General features: G+C 42.8%; 1 long non-coding RNA gene across 1 annotated transcript; it reads left to right on the forward strand.

Moving 5' to 3' along the window:
* Nucleotides 1–4,381: 4,381 nt before the first annotated feature.
* Nucleotides 4,382–14,971, forward strand: LOC122894223. Its single transcript, XR_006381752.1, has 3 exons — nucleotides 4,382–4,423; nucleotides 6,504–6,735; nucleotides 14,007–14,971. It is a non-coding gene; the product is annotated as an uncharacterized LOC122894223 (long non-coding RNA).
* Nucleotides 14,972–15,514: the final 543 nt, after the last annotated feature.

Here is a 15,514-nt window from a genome sequence, read left to right on the forward strand (position 1 = left end):
TCTCCATCTCCCCATGTCCTCCATGTCATTCCTTATGCTCCACAAGTAAGTGAAACTATATGATAATTGACTCTCTCTGCTTGAGTAATATGTTCTATCCCCACCATTCCACTGTGAGAGAACAATTGGAAGCTCCATGCCTTAGCCTGTGTTGGGTGCTGCCTTATGTACCTCTTCCTTTTGCTGATTTTAGTCTATAGCCTTTCTCTGTGATAAAAACTATAACCACGTGTATAACAACTTTTCTCTGTCCTGGGGGTCCTCTACTAATGAATTGTTGAAACTCAGGGTGATCTCGGGGAACCTCTCAGACATTATCCAGGACATCTGTGCTCTCCATTACTGGAGAAAGTTCTCCACTACTGGTGAAAGGCTCAGAGAGAGAAGCAGAGATGAGAAACATGAGAGATGAATGGAAGAGGTGAGAACGAGAGAAAATGGTATTGTGCCTCTGGCTCTATTCCTTGAGACCCTTTGAGGTACCTTGTTCATTTAGTTATTTCTTTGACTCTGTGGATTTCCAGTAATCCTGTCTCTCTCTTTCTCACTTTCCTGCAAACAGTGTATACCGCATTCCTGGAAGTTTTTAAGTTACTGTATCATTTTCCAATTTCAGTTATACTTAGCTAAAAATATGTCATTTTCCATCCTTAGAGAAGTGAGTGTGACTAATAGTAAAATCCAAACAAAATAAAGACTTGTAAATATTCTTGGACCTTTCAACAAAGTTACTGAAAAACATACTTATTTCAAGTAAATTAATCTAGAAATGTGGACCTTACTTTGATAGGTCTCTTGAACCCCCAAGAATAACTCAGAAATAATCTGAGCTGCTGTTACAATAAGAGATTTGAAAACAGAATTTAGGGGACACCTGAGTGGCTCAGTGGGTTATTCCTCTGCCTTCAGCTCGGGTCATGATCTCAGGGTCCTGGGATCGAGCCCTGCTTTGGGCTCTCTGCTCAGCAGGGAGACTGCTTCCCCCTCTCTCTCTGCGGGCTGCTCTGCCTACTTCTGATCTCTCTCCTGTGTCAAATGAATAAGTAAAATCTTAAAAAAAAAAAAAAACTAAAAACAAAAAAACCCCCAGAACTTAGTATAGTCTTCTAGCTTCATACTTTCTGTGAGAATCTTCTAATGTATAATTTTCTGCATTTTGAGCTCTCTGCATTGCTTTTGTGAAACAAAAGATAGAGTTTCAGCTCTCCAGGGATCAAAGCTAAACGCTAGTGATGATGCTCAAAAGAGACTATTCTAAATCCAAAGAGACTGTTTTTATAGAAAATGTTACATTCTTCTACTACTAAATTTCAAATATTAGCCCACAGAAGAGCAATTAGCAAGTATATCATCTATAAAAAGTATGAACATTTAGACATTTATATTGTTACTATTTATCATTCTGTTGATGGAGAATGGACCACATTCATTTCATGCCTGATACCAGTCCAGGAATGATAATTGAATTTCCACAAGTATTATCAGAATTCCTTGAGCTTTTTGGAACCAAAAGGAACTTTCTTAATTTGATAAATATTTCTACAAACACTTAAAAATCACGTTTGAGGTAAAAGTATCATGAATACTCCCTTCAAAGTGCAGAAAAGGACAGACAATGAGGTTCCCTATTACTATCTCTAGGTCCTAGATATAACATTAGATAAGTAAAAGAAATATGAACCATATTATTAGAATGAAAAAATGAGCAGGATTATAGACAGTTTCTTTTCTTTTCTTTTTTTTTTTTTGATAGTGTAAAAGAATTTTGGAAATTTGACCGACACAAGGTCAAAATTTAAATATCAATACATGTAATTAATTGTGTGGTTAAATACCAGCCTAACTGATCAGAAAATGTAATCTTTCAAGGATTCCATGCCCAATACCCACCAGGTATTGAAGAATAAATCTAAGAAAAGAAATAGATGATCTGAATGGAGATAATGGTACAACAGTATTGAAAAGACACAAAAAAGGAGTCATATAAATGGAGATATAGTACATAGATGAGAAGACTTATTTTCCTAAAGAGATCAATTATCCCAAAACTAATCTAAAATTTTCATTAAAATCTCAACTTTTTCTTTCTTTCCTTTTTTTTTTTTTTTTTCCTTTTTCCCACAGAGCTAGTCAGTTCATATGGAACTAGTTCATGCATCTTAAAGAGTCAGGGCCCAAAATAGCTCAGGTGCTTTTGAAGAGAAAGAATAATAAGCAGCACACACCCATTTAAGGATGCAATTATTTTAAGGCTATCGTCCTCAAAACGCTATTCTAGTGGTAGGCTAGAGATGCCTGAAACAGACCCGCATAGACATGGGGAGGGGATAAGAGGTGGTCTTACACATCAGTGGGGAGAGAGCAGGCTTGCTTTTGAAAGGAAACAGATATAGATATACAAAAATAAACATCAGATCTTAAAATCAGGAAACAAAGCTTTAAAATTCTTTTTCTTTTAAAGATTTTATTTATTTAACAGTGGGAGAGACAGAGTACAAGCAGAGGGAGTGGCACAGAGAGGGAGAAGCTGGCTCCCTGCTGAGCAGGGAGCTGATGACGGACTTGACCCTGGGATCATGGACTGAGCCAAAGGCAGATGCTTGAGTGACTGAGCCCCCTGGGGGCCCTGAAATTCTTAGACAAAAATGAAAGAGAATATATTTATGATGTCATGAGAGGAAATAATTTTTTAAATATGAAAAGTGTAAACCTGAAAAAGATGAATGAATTTGATTAAACTAAAATTATTCTGTGAAAACTCTTCTCTTTGTTTACAGACATCCCATAATATTTTTAACACCTACATTCTAAGATTATAGATTTTAATACTTCTCATTCCTATTAAGGACATATTAAAAAAGTCTTCAAAATTAATCAAAGATAAGTAGGCCTTGGAAAAATGAGCAAAGGATATGAACATCAATCTGAATCAGGAAATCTGAATCAACAAGAAATATCTGGAAAAAATGGACCTCTTTCCCTTGCTCTGTGATGATGGGGATGCAGATTAAAATACAATGACAGCGGTGCTGGGGTGGTTTAATCCTTAGGCATCTGTCTTTGGCTGGGGTCATGATCCCAGGGTCATGGGATCGAGCCCCGCATCAGGCTCCCTGCTTGGCGGAGGGCATTCCCTCTCTCGCTGTGTCTCTCTCTGTTAAATAAATAAAGTAAATAAAATCTTAAATAAAAATGACAAAGACAGATTGTTTCAAGCTCAACAGATTGAAAAAAAAAAAAAAGAATCCGATAACACCAAATATTAGAGAAAATGTGAGGAAAGTGGAGTTTTCATATACTATTGCAGGGGCTGTAAATTAGAACAATCACTGTGGAGAATAATTTTATAATATGTATTGAAGCAGCAGAATCTCATTCGCTATGACCAGCAATTCCACGTCCTGGTGTATTACATTACAGAAAATGATACCCTGTACCTCATAGCTTATGACATTGAATGATAACTGGAAACAACCTGAACGTCTGTTAACAGATGAATTCATGAACACAGTTTATTTCTATAAGGAATACTATATAGCAGTTAAGATTAATGAAGTTAAAAAAAAAAAAGTAAAAAAAAAATAGCTTAATGAAGGAGCTATCCCAGTAGTTCATTCATTGACGATCTCCTCCATTCTTCCGCCAATGGCCTCCTTCTATGGGGATTTTTATTCTTATTTGTGGTTCCCTCTCTCTGGAACATTCTTTTCCCACAGTTACTCTTCTGTGTCATTCCTGTGCTTTACCTGGCTTTCTGCACTCAAGATCTTATCTCCTTGGGAAGACCCTGGAGTGGACACAGTACAAACCATCCCACTTCCTTGACCTGGACAGTCCTTTGAGCTCCTGTATTTGCCCCCTGGTGGCTTCTGTTTTGCCCTACAAAGACAGATTCTGTTTCCGGGAGGTAGGTAAGTATTTGTCGAAGCAATACGTAGATATTGGCATACATTTAGATGTTTACGGGCCCTGTCACAAGATTTAAGGGCTCCCTCACATTCCTGTTTTCCTGTGAAACAGACTGGGCCGATCTACCTTCCTACTGCAAACCCTCTCCTAGAACTACGGGGTGAGCAGAAACATGAAGGACAAGAGGCAGCATGTGAAACCCTCCAGCCTCCTCGCCCCCGTGCATGCTTGCTTTCCTGGGACCTTCCACGAGGTGCTCTGCACGTAGACAAGGGACCCATCCAGGAATAAGACGGTGTCCAGTGGAGCAGAGCTGGCTGTGTCCTCTGAGAACGCAAGGAAGCATGAGCAAGAGAAAAACGCCTGGGCTCAGATCCCAGTGAACGTGTCTGCTTCTCCTTGAACTTTTTGCAATATCATCTATGCTGGAAATGATCATTTAAAGCCACAGTCTAGCATAATGTTTACATCCCGAGGGTTGGAACTGGAGTCATTAAGTCTTTCAAACAACAAGGTAATGTTCAGCTACTGCTCCTGGAGGAGGGGGCGTCATTTAGCACACTGCAGGGTGCTGATGCGAGCTTGCATCCTGGGAACCTGAAAGCCTCGGTACCTCTCTTTGACCTAGGGTTCACCTTGTCTTCTGTGGAGTAGCCTGGGAATGTGATCTCCTCGTTTTCTTAAGTTACATAGCTAAGTGTGCTTTGAATTACTTGCGTTAGTGGAAAGATAAGGTAGACCCGTGTATGGGTTGTAGCCATATTATTTCCTAGCCACGTTACCTTGGGCAAGCTGTTTCTTGATCGTCCTTCCCTTTCTTCACCTGAGTGATGGAGTTATAAAACATCTCCTACCTCTGGGTTTTGGGGGTTGATGCACTGAAATCGTAGATGTAAGGCACAATGCCGGTCCAACTCGGACAGGCAAAAAAATCATACTTTCTGGCATAGCTTGCGTCCTATCTCTCTCTTTGGACATATTAATTCTCCTTCATACAAATCCCAGGTGATTACATTGAAATGAATATTCTCTTCCACAAGCCCAGAGCTGTGAGGATTTTGTTTTTCCCCAGTTGGCTCTATGAGGTAGAGGGCAAAGAGAAGTAAGCAATGTTAATAAGCGATACCACTCATGTCTTCATGGTGATCTCCTTGTAACCAGATAACTTCCTTCTAGCTGCATGTGTGAGCTGAACTTACCTAGTTCCTTAGAGAAGAAGGGAGATCGAAATGAGATGGGAAGAAAGCCTGTCTCTAGATATTGAATATCCTGGCCTAGGAGAGACTTAAAACAAAATTTAAAAAAGTAAGTCTTCCTTTTTTTTTTTTTTTTAAGATTTTATTTATTTATTCGACAGACAGCGATCCCTAGTAGACAGAGAGGCAGGCAGAGAGAGAGGAGGAAGCAGGCTCCCCGCTGACCAGAGAGTCCGATGCAGGACTCCATCCCAGGATCCTGAGATCGTGACCTGAGCCAAAGGCAGAAGCTTTAACCAACTGGGCCAGCCAGGCGCCCCAGAAAAGCATAAGTCTTCATTTTGAGGGATTGAACCATAGCTGATATTCCGAGTCACACTGATAGACCTCCATTAAACATCAACCAGTTTAGAAAATCCATTATCTGACGTGATTGCCTAACAACTAAATGAAAGAAAGCAGATGAAGATCACTTTATTTTGATGAAGACACCCACACTAATTAAACATTAATTCAAAGTAAGGAGGAGTGAGTCTTAACCCCCTTCCCTATTCTTCAGAGCCTCTGTGAATGCCTACGAATTAAGCAATTTTAACAACACACTGATTTTTAAAACATTCTCGATGGCTACTTGGGTAGAGCTATCGCTTGGTAAACAGGTTGGTTCGCTTGTTTAATGCCCCATCTACTCCTGGTGACTTCCTTCTCTTGTACTTCTTACAACTTGCTCTACTCCATTTTCATCCTTATATGTGCAGGATGCCTTCCTCTGTCTTCAGCCAATTCATGTTGAAACTGAACTTTTCAAGGTGGTTTTGTTAATCATCATTCCTGAACATACCTCTTCTAACCTTTATATAATCTCAGGCTAGAACACAGATTCTCTAGCAAAATAACTGGGGGTTATTTTGCTCCCCACCCAGGGGACATTTGGGAATATCTGAGGCCAGTTCTGACTGTCCCAACTGGTTGAGAGCCATGCTAATGACATAGATTGGAAGAGGCCGGGGAACACACCGCAAAGCACAGGACGGCCCCCCACAACAAAGACTTAGCCAGCTTAAGATATGAAAAGCCCAGAGGTTGAGAAACTCTGAGGTAGGGTCACTACAAGCTTTTTCCATTAAAGTTGGACATTCTGGGGAGTGAAAGATGGTGCCTTTACCAATGATGCTTGGATACCTGGTACGACCTGGGACTTAGTGTTGCTGGTATATGGGATCTCTGGTACCCCATCTTGAATTTGTTTTCTTTTGGATTGATGAGGCATTGTTTGGAAGTATCGTTTTAATTTGCTTTCTTGACTTGCTGTTAGACCTTTTTTACCAGTTCGACTCTTAGCTACCCAAAGACAGGAGTAGGAGGTTCAACCTCTGTATCTTTCCTTTCTCCTTCTAGGACTTTCTCCAGAATACCTACTTGATAAACCTTCTTGACTGACTGTGCCTATTTGTAATCTCTGCTCACAACTGGGTCCTTGACAAAACCTACTATAAACTTCTCAACCATCAATTATACATAAAAAATGTGGGTGAAATGATGGAGAAGAATTCAACAAATAGCATTGCTCATAATGGAGAGAAGATTCTACCTTCTACAATATGTAATTTGATGAAATATGCTAAGCAAGGTACAATCCCTATAATTGGTACTCATTTAAATTACTCATGTTTACTGTAAATGTTTTCATTGTAAAAAATGTGCTTCTATTGAATTAGATAAAATTTTATTATTGAAAACATGGTTAAACAATTAAAATGAACAAAGATATATGAAGTTCCCCAAATCTTGATCGGGATCGAGTAGATACATAAGAACTATTAGTTCTGTTTGCCTCCCATTACAGATAACACCTAATTTTAGACCATCTAAATTGTCTTATAAGTTTTTAAAGTATCAATTCTAGGGGATTTTTGAAGTTACCGAGATGGTTAAAATTGGTTGGCATAGGGACACCTGGGTGGCTCAGTCAGTTAAGCATCTGCCTTCAGCTCAGGTCATGATCTTGGGGTTCTGGGATTGAGCTCCTGCATTGGGCTCCCTGCTCAGTTGCTTGTCCCTCTCCCTCTGCCTTCCCCTAGCCCCACCTGTGCACATGCACTCTCTCTTCTCTCAAAAAAAAAAAAAAAAAGTAGATAAAATCTTTTTTAAAGTGATTGGTATGATGATAGTTTGTGGGGCTCTGTAACAAAGCATCACAGTCTGGGTGGCTTAAAAGACAAAGTCAGAGTCTCACAGCTCTGGAGGCTGGAAGTCCAAAATCAAGGTGTTGGCAGCTCTCGATCCTTGGGAGAGCCATGAGGAAGACTCTGTCTCAGAGTCTCTCTGTGGCCATTGGAAGACATCTTCTTCCCTCTATATGTATCTCTATGTCTGTGTCTGATTTCTCTTCTGTATAAGGACATCAGTCATATTAGATTAGGGCCCCTATCCCGAAGAACTCATTTTAACTTGATTATCTCTGTAAAGACCCTGTCCCCAAATAAGGTCCTTTTTTCAGATGTACCTCAACATATTCATTTAGGGGGTACACGTCTACCCATCACAGCTGATAAAGAAATGCCAATAAAGAGATTAGAGGTTACATTTAAATTTTATACAAAGAATAATTTTATAGTACCTTACTATAAAGAGAAAATTGTGGAGTCCCTACAGGTTGGAAATATGAGTGATAAACTTCAAGTTGTTGTGGGCCACCGGAAAATACATTATAGCAGTTTATCCTTTAAGATACGGAAAAGAACTTTCCTGAGGAAATCACATAGATAAAAATGTGAACACCTTTCTTCTGAGCATCTCAAAATACTTCGCCTGTCTTCTATCTTTTTTTTTTATTTTCACCTCTCAAAATCTCTTGGGTGGGATATGGGACATCCCACAGGTGAGAACACTGAGGTGAATGGAAATGAGATCATTTAGTTTCACATTATCTTCCCTTTCTAAACGCAGAAGTAAATTTGTTCTCTGCATTTGCCTTATTGGAGGTCTGTCTGCTCCACTAGTTAGAGCATGAAGAAGATTATGGGATTCCAGGACTGTTGATCTTTAAATGGATTGTATTCATGAAATAATCAGGGTGGGGGCGGGTCTGGAGGGCAGCCCAGGGATCTACCAGGATGGGATCTGAGCCAGGTGAGGGCTGTGGCATTCTCTGAGCGGGGATAGCCCCTGTCTGCCCATTACATCAGGCCAGGAAGAGAAAATTTAAAGATATATGCCTACCTTTATACAAACTTATGTCTATTATATATAATGCATATATTCATTACATATATGTAATATTTAAATTTCTCTTCCTAGCCTGATGTAGATACATACGATATGTTCTAGGACAATATTGTGTAGATATATTATAAAATGTGTATAATATTTTGTATCCCTCTGTCTGACAAGAATAGTGGACAGGGACCTGCCCCTCTCAACCCCCCTGCCCTACTCCCAACCTACCACTCCGCTTGCTAGTGGACTTTAGGCAAACGCCTTTGCTTTCTGGACACCTGTTTTCTCAGCTGTAAGATCAGAATATCAGCTTGCATTCCTGGCCAGGTCTCCTACAACCTCACAATCTGAAGCGGGAGGGAGATTGTCCCAAGTATTAAAAGCAGTTCTCCCGCGGTCAACCCACGTGCCGAATGGGCCCTCAAAGCTGAGTAACTGGGTAAAATGCAGTTTTTGCTGTGTCCCAGCCCTGTCGCTTACCAAGCCTGGTTGGGGGTTGGGGACGCCTGAGTATTTCCGGAACAAAATGAAGAGTTCTCCAAGACGCCTAGCGCTGACCTCCTGGCCTTGCCCACCCGCCGCCCCTCCTCCCCTCCTCCCCTCCTGGTACCCCTTCCCCCGACCTCCATCCTGGGACGCTCATCAGCCCCGCGGAGTGCTGGCCGCAGCGGCCGCGGGGTCGACGCTGTGAACTCTCCAGATCGGAGAGGGAACACCTCGGCACCCGGGGTTTGCCTTTTCCCGACAGTTTCAGCGACTCTCAAATGCAGGGGAGTTACAAGGCGCGGGGTCCAGGACTGGGTTATCTACACAGAGGCCCCTTGATCGGCCGGCCTCACTCCCTTACCGCGGGGCGGCCTCCGCAAGTTATCAGAGTGTCGTTAACGGGGACAGCTGCTGGTAACCAAGGCGGAGGTCGACACCAGCGCCGCAGCCCGCAGGAATTTAACTTTAATCTGTCCCTTGGCTTAAAGGAGCACCCCTCTCCTTCTCTGGGTTGCGGGCATCATTAATTCATCTCCGTCAGCGTTCCGATGGAAGGCTGGCATTGACTCGGGGAAACCCGCTGGGATCGGAAATTAAGAAGGTGCTAGGGACGTTCACCTTAGGTCAATTCGAGGGGACACGGAGAGAAAGAGAAGTTGCTCCGGAGTTCCCCGGCTTAGCTGGAAACCGATCCTACATATTTATAAAGGTGAAACTGGAGGGCTGCCAAGCGCCTGCATTGAAGTGATTAACAAATGTTTCTCTTTAAGTGGACACCTCTTGTTCTAAATATATTTGACAAGAATGCAAAGAGTCATCTGGAGGGCACCGAGGGCACCGCTCGGGCCTTCTCTGGCGCGGCCGGCGGGGATCGCAGGCCCGGCCCGGCCCGCGCCGCTCCCCGCTCGGTGCCAGCCGAGTTCACGTCGCCGGTGGGCAGGCTGCCAGCGCCGGCGGCTCCCCGCTGTTTAACGACAATGGATTTACTGCTTCTCTGCATATTGGTGTTATTTTGTATAAACAAGGTTAACAGTCCTTTTAAATTAAATGCACCACCTGGTGACTGAATGGGTGACCTTGCCAGCTCTTTTCACCTGGCTCCGAGAAGCCCACGATCCCGCTCGCATTTCTACCTGTAGCTCGGGATTGGAATCGCCCTCCCTTCTTATTTAAAGAGGGGGAGCTGTCCTCCCCCTCGCGCTCTGACCCTGCCGCGGGCGACCCGCACGCCGGGAGGTACAGGTGCGCGCGGCAGGTGAGCCCCGCGCGACCACCTTGCGCGAGGCGCAGGTCGGCTGCAGGCGGTGCCGGGGGTCTGCGCGGCGGCCGCCCGCCCGGGAGATCCGGGACCGCCCCGGTCGGGCGGTCGGTGTCCCAGGAGAGTGACAGCCGGCCCTGTGGGCCCTGCCAAGGCTGCCTTCAAAATAAAGATCTCCAGAGGGGGCAACACCGTGAAAAAGGTTCTTTGTGTTTCACTCTAGCGTGGTATTGATCTAATATAGGCCTCGGCACTTTCCCCACCCTCCAGGAATTTGAACACCTGGAAAAATTCTCCCGGCTTTACATGTGAGGAAATTTAATGGTGTAAACAAACTCAGCAGGAAGCCCCCTTTGATATGGGAAGGCGGTGGTGCCTAGCTGAACGGCTTGAAAGACTTTGCCTGGGAACGTCCACTGCGATGTTGAAGGGTGGCTCGGAGCTGTGTAGGAAAATGCAGACAGGGAGCACCGCTTTAGATGCATCTAGAAACTTCGTCCAGAAATTTCAAGCAGGAGACACTTTGGTTACTCATTGAATGAAAGGCACCACCTCACTTCCTCCTTATCATTTGCCAACCTCCTGCCCTCCCCCCCCCCATCCCCAAATAGGGCCGGGATTAGTCGGAAATAATTGCCTTCCATTTTAGCCTAAATTCTAGACCGGTCCGGCAGCCCCATTGCTATGCAAAGAAGGAAATCAGATCCGGAGAGGTGCGGTGACTTCCCCAGGGTCACCTGATCCAGAAGCCAGGCCCCAGGCCTGCAAGTCCAATGCAGTTTTTGCTGTGTTCCCACAGAGTTCCTGCTCTGCCTACCCAGAATGTGCAGTGTGAGCCCTTGGAAATTTGTTTTTGTTCTTAGCAGCATAAAAGTCACTGGTTACATAGCTTCTGCATAAGTTCTTAGAAGTCCAAATTCCAATAATGGGAATGTCTCTCTAATTAGGCAGAGTAAAGGAATTCCAGTTCGTGATATAATTTTCATTGCTAGAATTCTAACATTTTTATATACATTTTATTAAAAAGAAGTCTGAATACAGATTTTTTAATACATTTTAGTGAGTGAGGTAAAATGTGTCCCCTCTTCCAAAACTTCCCTAAAGAGTACATTAAATGTGTGTGTGGTGGGGGGTAGGGGATTAATATTAAGAATATTAATTTTTATTATATTATTGTACATTAATAAAATCCATTGTCCATAGTCACAAAGAGTATTTCTCAGTAAGTCTGTTTCTAGTGTCATGAAACATTTAGTGTGGACGTACAGGGTGCTAGGTTTTGGGGGCCCAGAAATGAACAAGGCACCATCGGGAGCTCGATTAGTTAGGGAAAGTCGGAGGGATTCAGTGTATGTATAAGAAATCTCTGTGGGTAGGGTATGGGGTCCCAGAGCTGAAAGCTCCTAACTCTGGGCATCCGAGCAAACTTCACAGAGCTAGAAGTGCTCTACCCTGGGCAATTTCATGTGTGTTATTGTGAAACAAGTCGGAATAGGAAGATATTTACCTTAGGGATTACCTATCGTGATTACTGTTTGCCAGGCCTTCTCCTTGATACTCGGCCTAAGCCTCCTAACACTAAGCCAGGAACTCCACTTTACATGGGGGGAAAGTGAGCTGTGGAGAAATTCAGTCATTTGGCCAATGTTTCACAACAGAGAAATGCAGACCCAAGCATGAGCCCATGCTCTTACGCTGCCCCTGGATGATTCCATGGGCGTTGTATGCACATAGCTGTGTATTACTTTCTTCCTTTCAAACAATCTATTTTCCAGGAACTAGTTATCACAATGGAACACATAACTTAAAAGTTACTCATTGCCAGACACTACTGTGAACTTTTTATACAAGCCTCTCATTATCTTCTCGCCCCCAAGTCCTGTAAAAATAAGTGTTTTCTCACTTCGCAGTTAAGGAGACTGGGCAATTTATCATCATCATGGTCAGCAGCAACATCTATGTCTTCCTCATCACATTCAATAAACTTATCGTGGGGTGCCTGGGTGGCTCAGTGGGTTAAAGCCTCTGCCTTCGGATCAGGTCATGATCCCAGAGTCCTGGGATGGAGCCCCGCATGGGGCTCTCTGCTCAGCAGGGAGCCTGCTTCCTCCTCTCTCTCTCTGCCTGTCTCTCTGCCTACTTGTGATCTCTCTCTGTCAAATAAATAAATAAAATCTTAAAAAAATATATAAATAAACTTACACAACTAAATCCACAGAGTATTTAGAATTATTGGATTTGGGGGGACAGGAAAAAACCCTTGACTATTCTTCTCCACTGTAAGACCAAATTCCCAGGCTTTTCACCTAGAAGTATAAGGCACGGAGACTGTCATGGTAAATACGCAGGAAACAAGACAGGTCCATGAAGACATGGGCGTCTTTACAGTAGAAGGGGGCTTTGCAGAGATATTAGAGCAAAAACCACAGGAGAGAATGACAGTTGAGAACTGGGGTTGTCAGGAATATAAGAGGTGATTTCTAGTTAATCCTAATGTAGCTTTTCTTTAGGGCAAATAGATTTCTGTTGTAGAAGCTGCTCTCAGAATATGAAGCTAATTACTTCACGATAAAGTGTTTTTTCATAGATTACTCACCACTGTGACCTCCATCCACCACATTGTTCCACTGATACAAACATGGCCCTCTTACTCCCCTTACCCCCACCCCCCCAGCAAATCTACTTTGAGTCAGAAGAGTTTACCACTTCTCTGAGTGTCAGACCACGTCAGGAAATGAAGAAGTGTTGCCTAGTTAGTGTTTGGTTTTGTTTCAGTCCATATAAGGCAGCTCTACTGATGTTTCCAATCACACACACAAAAAAATATTATATATTAATAAAAAAAATTGGGAGAACCATAAAGAAAAAAAGAAAAACTCATTGAAAATTCTAGGTCTGAAAATACTTTGGCATTTTTCTCTTCCGGCCTTTTTTTCACATGAAATCTGTGAGGAAAAAGTAGGACCACTGTCATGTGTTTTGTTGATACTACTTTTTTACTTCGTAAACAAATTTCAGTATCAAATATTCTTCAAAATTTGTATTTTCAATGATTATATAACATTCATTGTAAGGATTTATTATAGTTTTCATAATACGGGTTAATAATTCCTCCATTTCTGAGTATGTAGGTTATTTCTAATCGTTGCTCTTAGAAATAATCTTCTGCATCTATTTTGGCTGCCTATATAGTTTTCCCTGGCTTGCATGGATTGCTTAGAAATGAAGCTATTGGATCAAAAATCATACACTTTTGCTGTGTCCTCAGGAATGTGAACAAGCCTGACACACAAGTGACTTTGGGGGGATAGGATAAGATTCAGAAGTTGAAGGGTACACAAATTTTAATGCTATATTTGGTAACTTCTGCAAAAAAATTAAAAACGTGTGTGTGTGTGGGTGCATATTTTTTCCTAAATTTGAAAATTGCGCTGGACTGCCTTCTGTATTCCAATCTGAGACTTCCTTTGTATCATATGTTGCTTCCTTTAAGGTTGGATTTCTGCCTTTTGGATGTTAACAAGGGGAAAAAGAAAACATAGTGGAGACACTAGAGCTTACCATAACTCACCATAGTTTGGAATTTCTGTAAGGGAATTTAGAAATTCTAGTTTGTCAAGTATCTGGTCCCTTTTGTTTTTTTCAAGAACACAGGCTTGTGTTCTTATTTTTCAGGAACAGCAGAAGGTTCCTATTAAAAGCCAACACACACACACACACACACACACACACAAACAGACAAACAAAAAAAACCCCAACTTTCACCAGAATTTATAAACTCTGGAGGAGTAAGCTATTAAGTAATACATTTATGGCCCCAAAGAGACATTATGAATTTCTAAGGCATCTAACTTTGTCTTGCTTCATGGCTAAATGAATTTGCGGTGCAACTGTCAATGAAAGTTATGTTTGACCGTGTTCTATATGACTTCTTTCAGGTTGGGAGAAAATGGAACCATTATTTGTTGTCCAAGCTCCTGGATCACACGCTACCACTTGCTTATCTCACTGGGATCACGTTTTTCCTGTGGCATGCCCCTCTGTTCATCTACCTCTCTGCCTCGCCCATGGTTTGCTGAATGCTCCCGGTGAGCCTGGTATCCTGAAGGACCTTCGTATCCGCTGTGGTTGGGTTCTCTCAGCTTTCTGCTTGGCCTTGGGCAAAGCCACGGTACGCTCCAACTCTTCAGCTCTGGCCCGAATGCCTTGAGCTTGAATACAAATAACCTTGGAGTGGGAAGCTTTTCTACTCAACCACGGACATAGCTGAACAGATTTTGCTTTACTGAAATGAAGTGGAGCCTGAATTTATCTGGAAATGTGTGGAATCAGCAGAGAGCAGTAAACAAAAGTCTAGGGAAGTGGGAAACCATTGTGAATGATTCTGTGTTTTCCACTCCCAGCGGGCATTTGGGCATTATTGTAAAGAACCATGTTTTCAAACCTGCCAATAACAGAACAGATCTTTATTCATTGTGGATGAGGCTTCCACTGGGAGAGTTGAAACTCTCGTTCCTTTTTCGCCAACTAGAGAAGCTCTTCAGAGTTCCAAGCTTCTGTTTTCTGACTTCCATGCCATAAAGGGAGATGTTAGATATATTTCCCATAGGATAACCTCAGGGCTTTCTGGGGGAAGTCGGACAGTTTCTATGGTGGCACAGAACGACAGTTCACCAGAGAAACAATCTCAAGGAAAGGGCAAATATATGCATTCTGTCCATTTGTCTTTCCTCTGTGTGTATTGTTGCAAACAATAGAATCCACTCAAGTAAGTTTAGGCAGAAAAGGGATTTAATAAGGGAAATGGGTAGCTCGTAGAATCACTGTAGTGGGGGGCGGATTGCTGTAGAAACAGATTTGAGGCTAAGTTTCCAGAAACATGTCCCACATCAAATCACAAAACCACAGTATGAGTAGACATTTGTCATTGCTCCTTCACGAGCTGTAGACTCCCAAACTTTTGCAGCTCTGCTGGGGCCTCCGGTGACAGATGCTAATCTTGCAGTGGGAACTCAATGTTGCAACCCAAGACTGGAGGCTTATGTTGCCACACGTACCCAGAAAATGGAAACTCCACCAGGACTTCGAACCAAATGCCCTTAGCCATGTGTCTCATGTAGGCAGCACCATGGGAGATGCAAGGGGGGCTGGGCTGGGGATTCCCATGCTGATTTCAACCCTGGGGTTTGGGGGCATCGCTGTATATATCCTCTGGGTTTGTGTTCCAGCATTCACATTTATTCAGCAGGACGGCGCCTTCCCAGTTCTAGACAGGAGCCTGCAGCCTAGCAAAGTGGTTGACTGTCTGGGCTTCAGGATCAGTCAGACATACGTTCGAATTTAGGCCCAACCTGCTGCCCTCCTAGTGACTGTAAGAAGTCACTTGCCCTCTCTTCCTTTCTCCTCTGTGCGTCAACTTCCTTATCTGCAAAAGACACTGACTACC

The sequence above is a fragment of the Neovison vison genome, chromosome 13 (genome assembly GCF_020171115.1).
Source record: "Neovison vison isolate M4711 chromosome 13, ASM_NN_V1, whole genome shotgun sequence".
Classification (NCBI taxonomy): Eukaryota; Metazoa; Chordata; class Mammalia; order Carnivora; family Mustelidae; genus Neogale; species Neogale vison.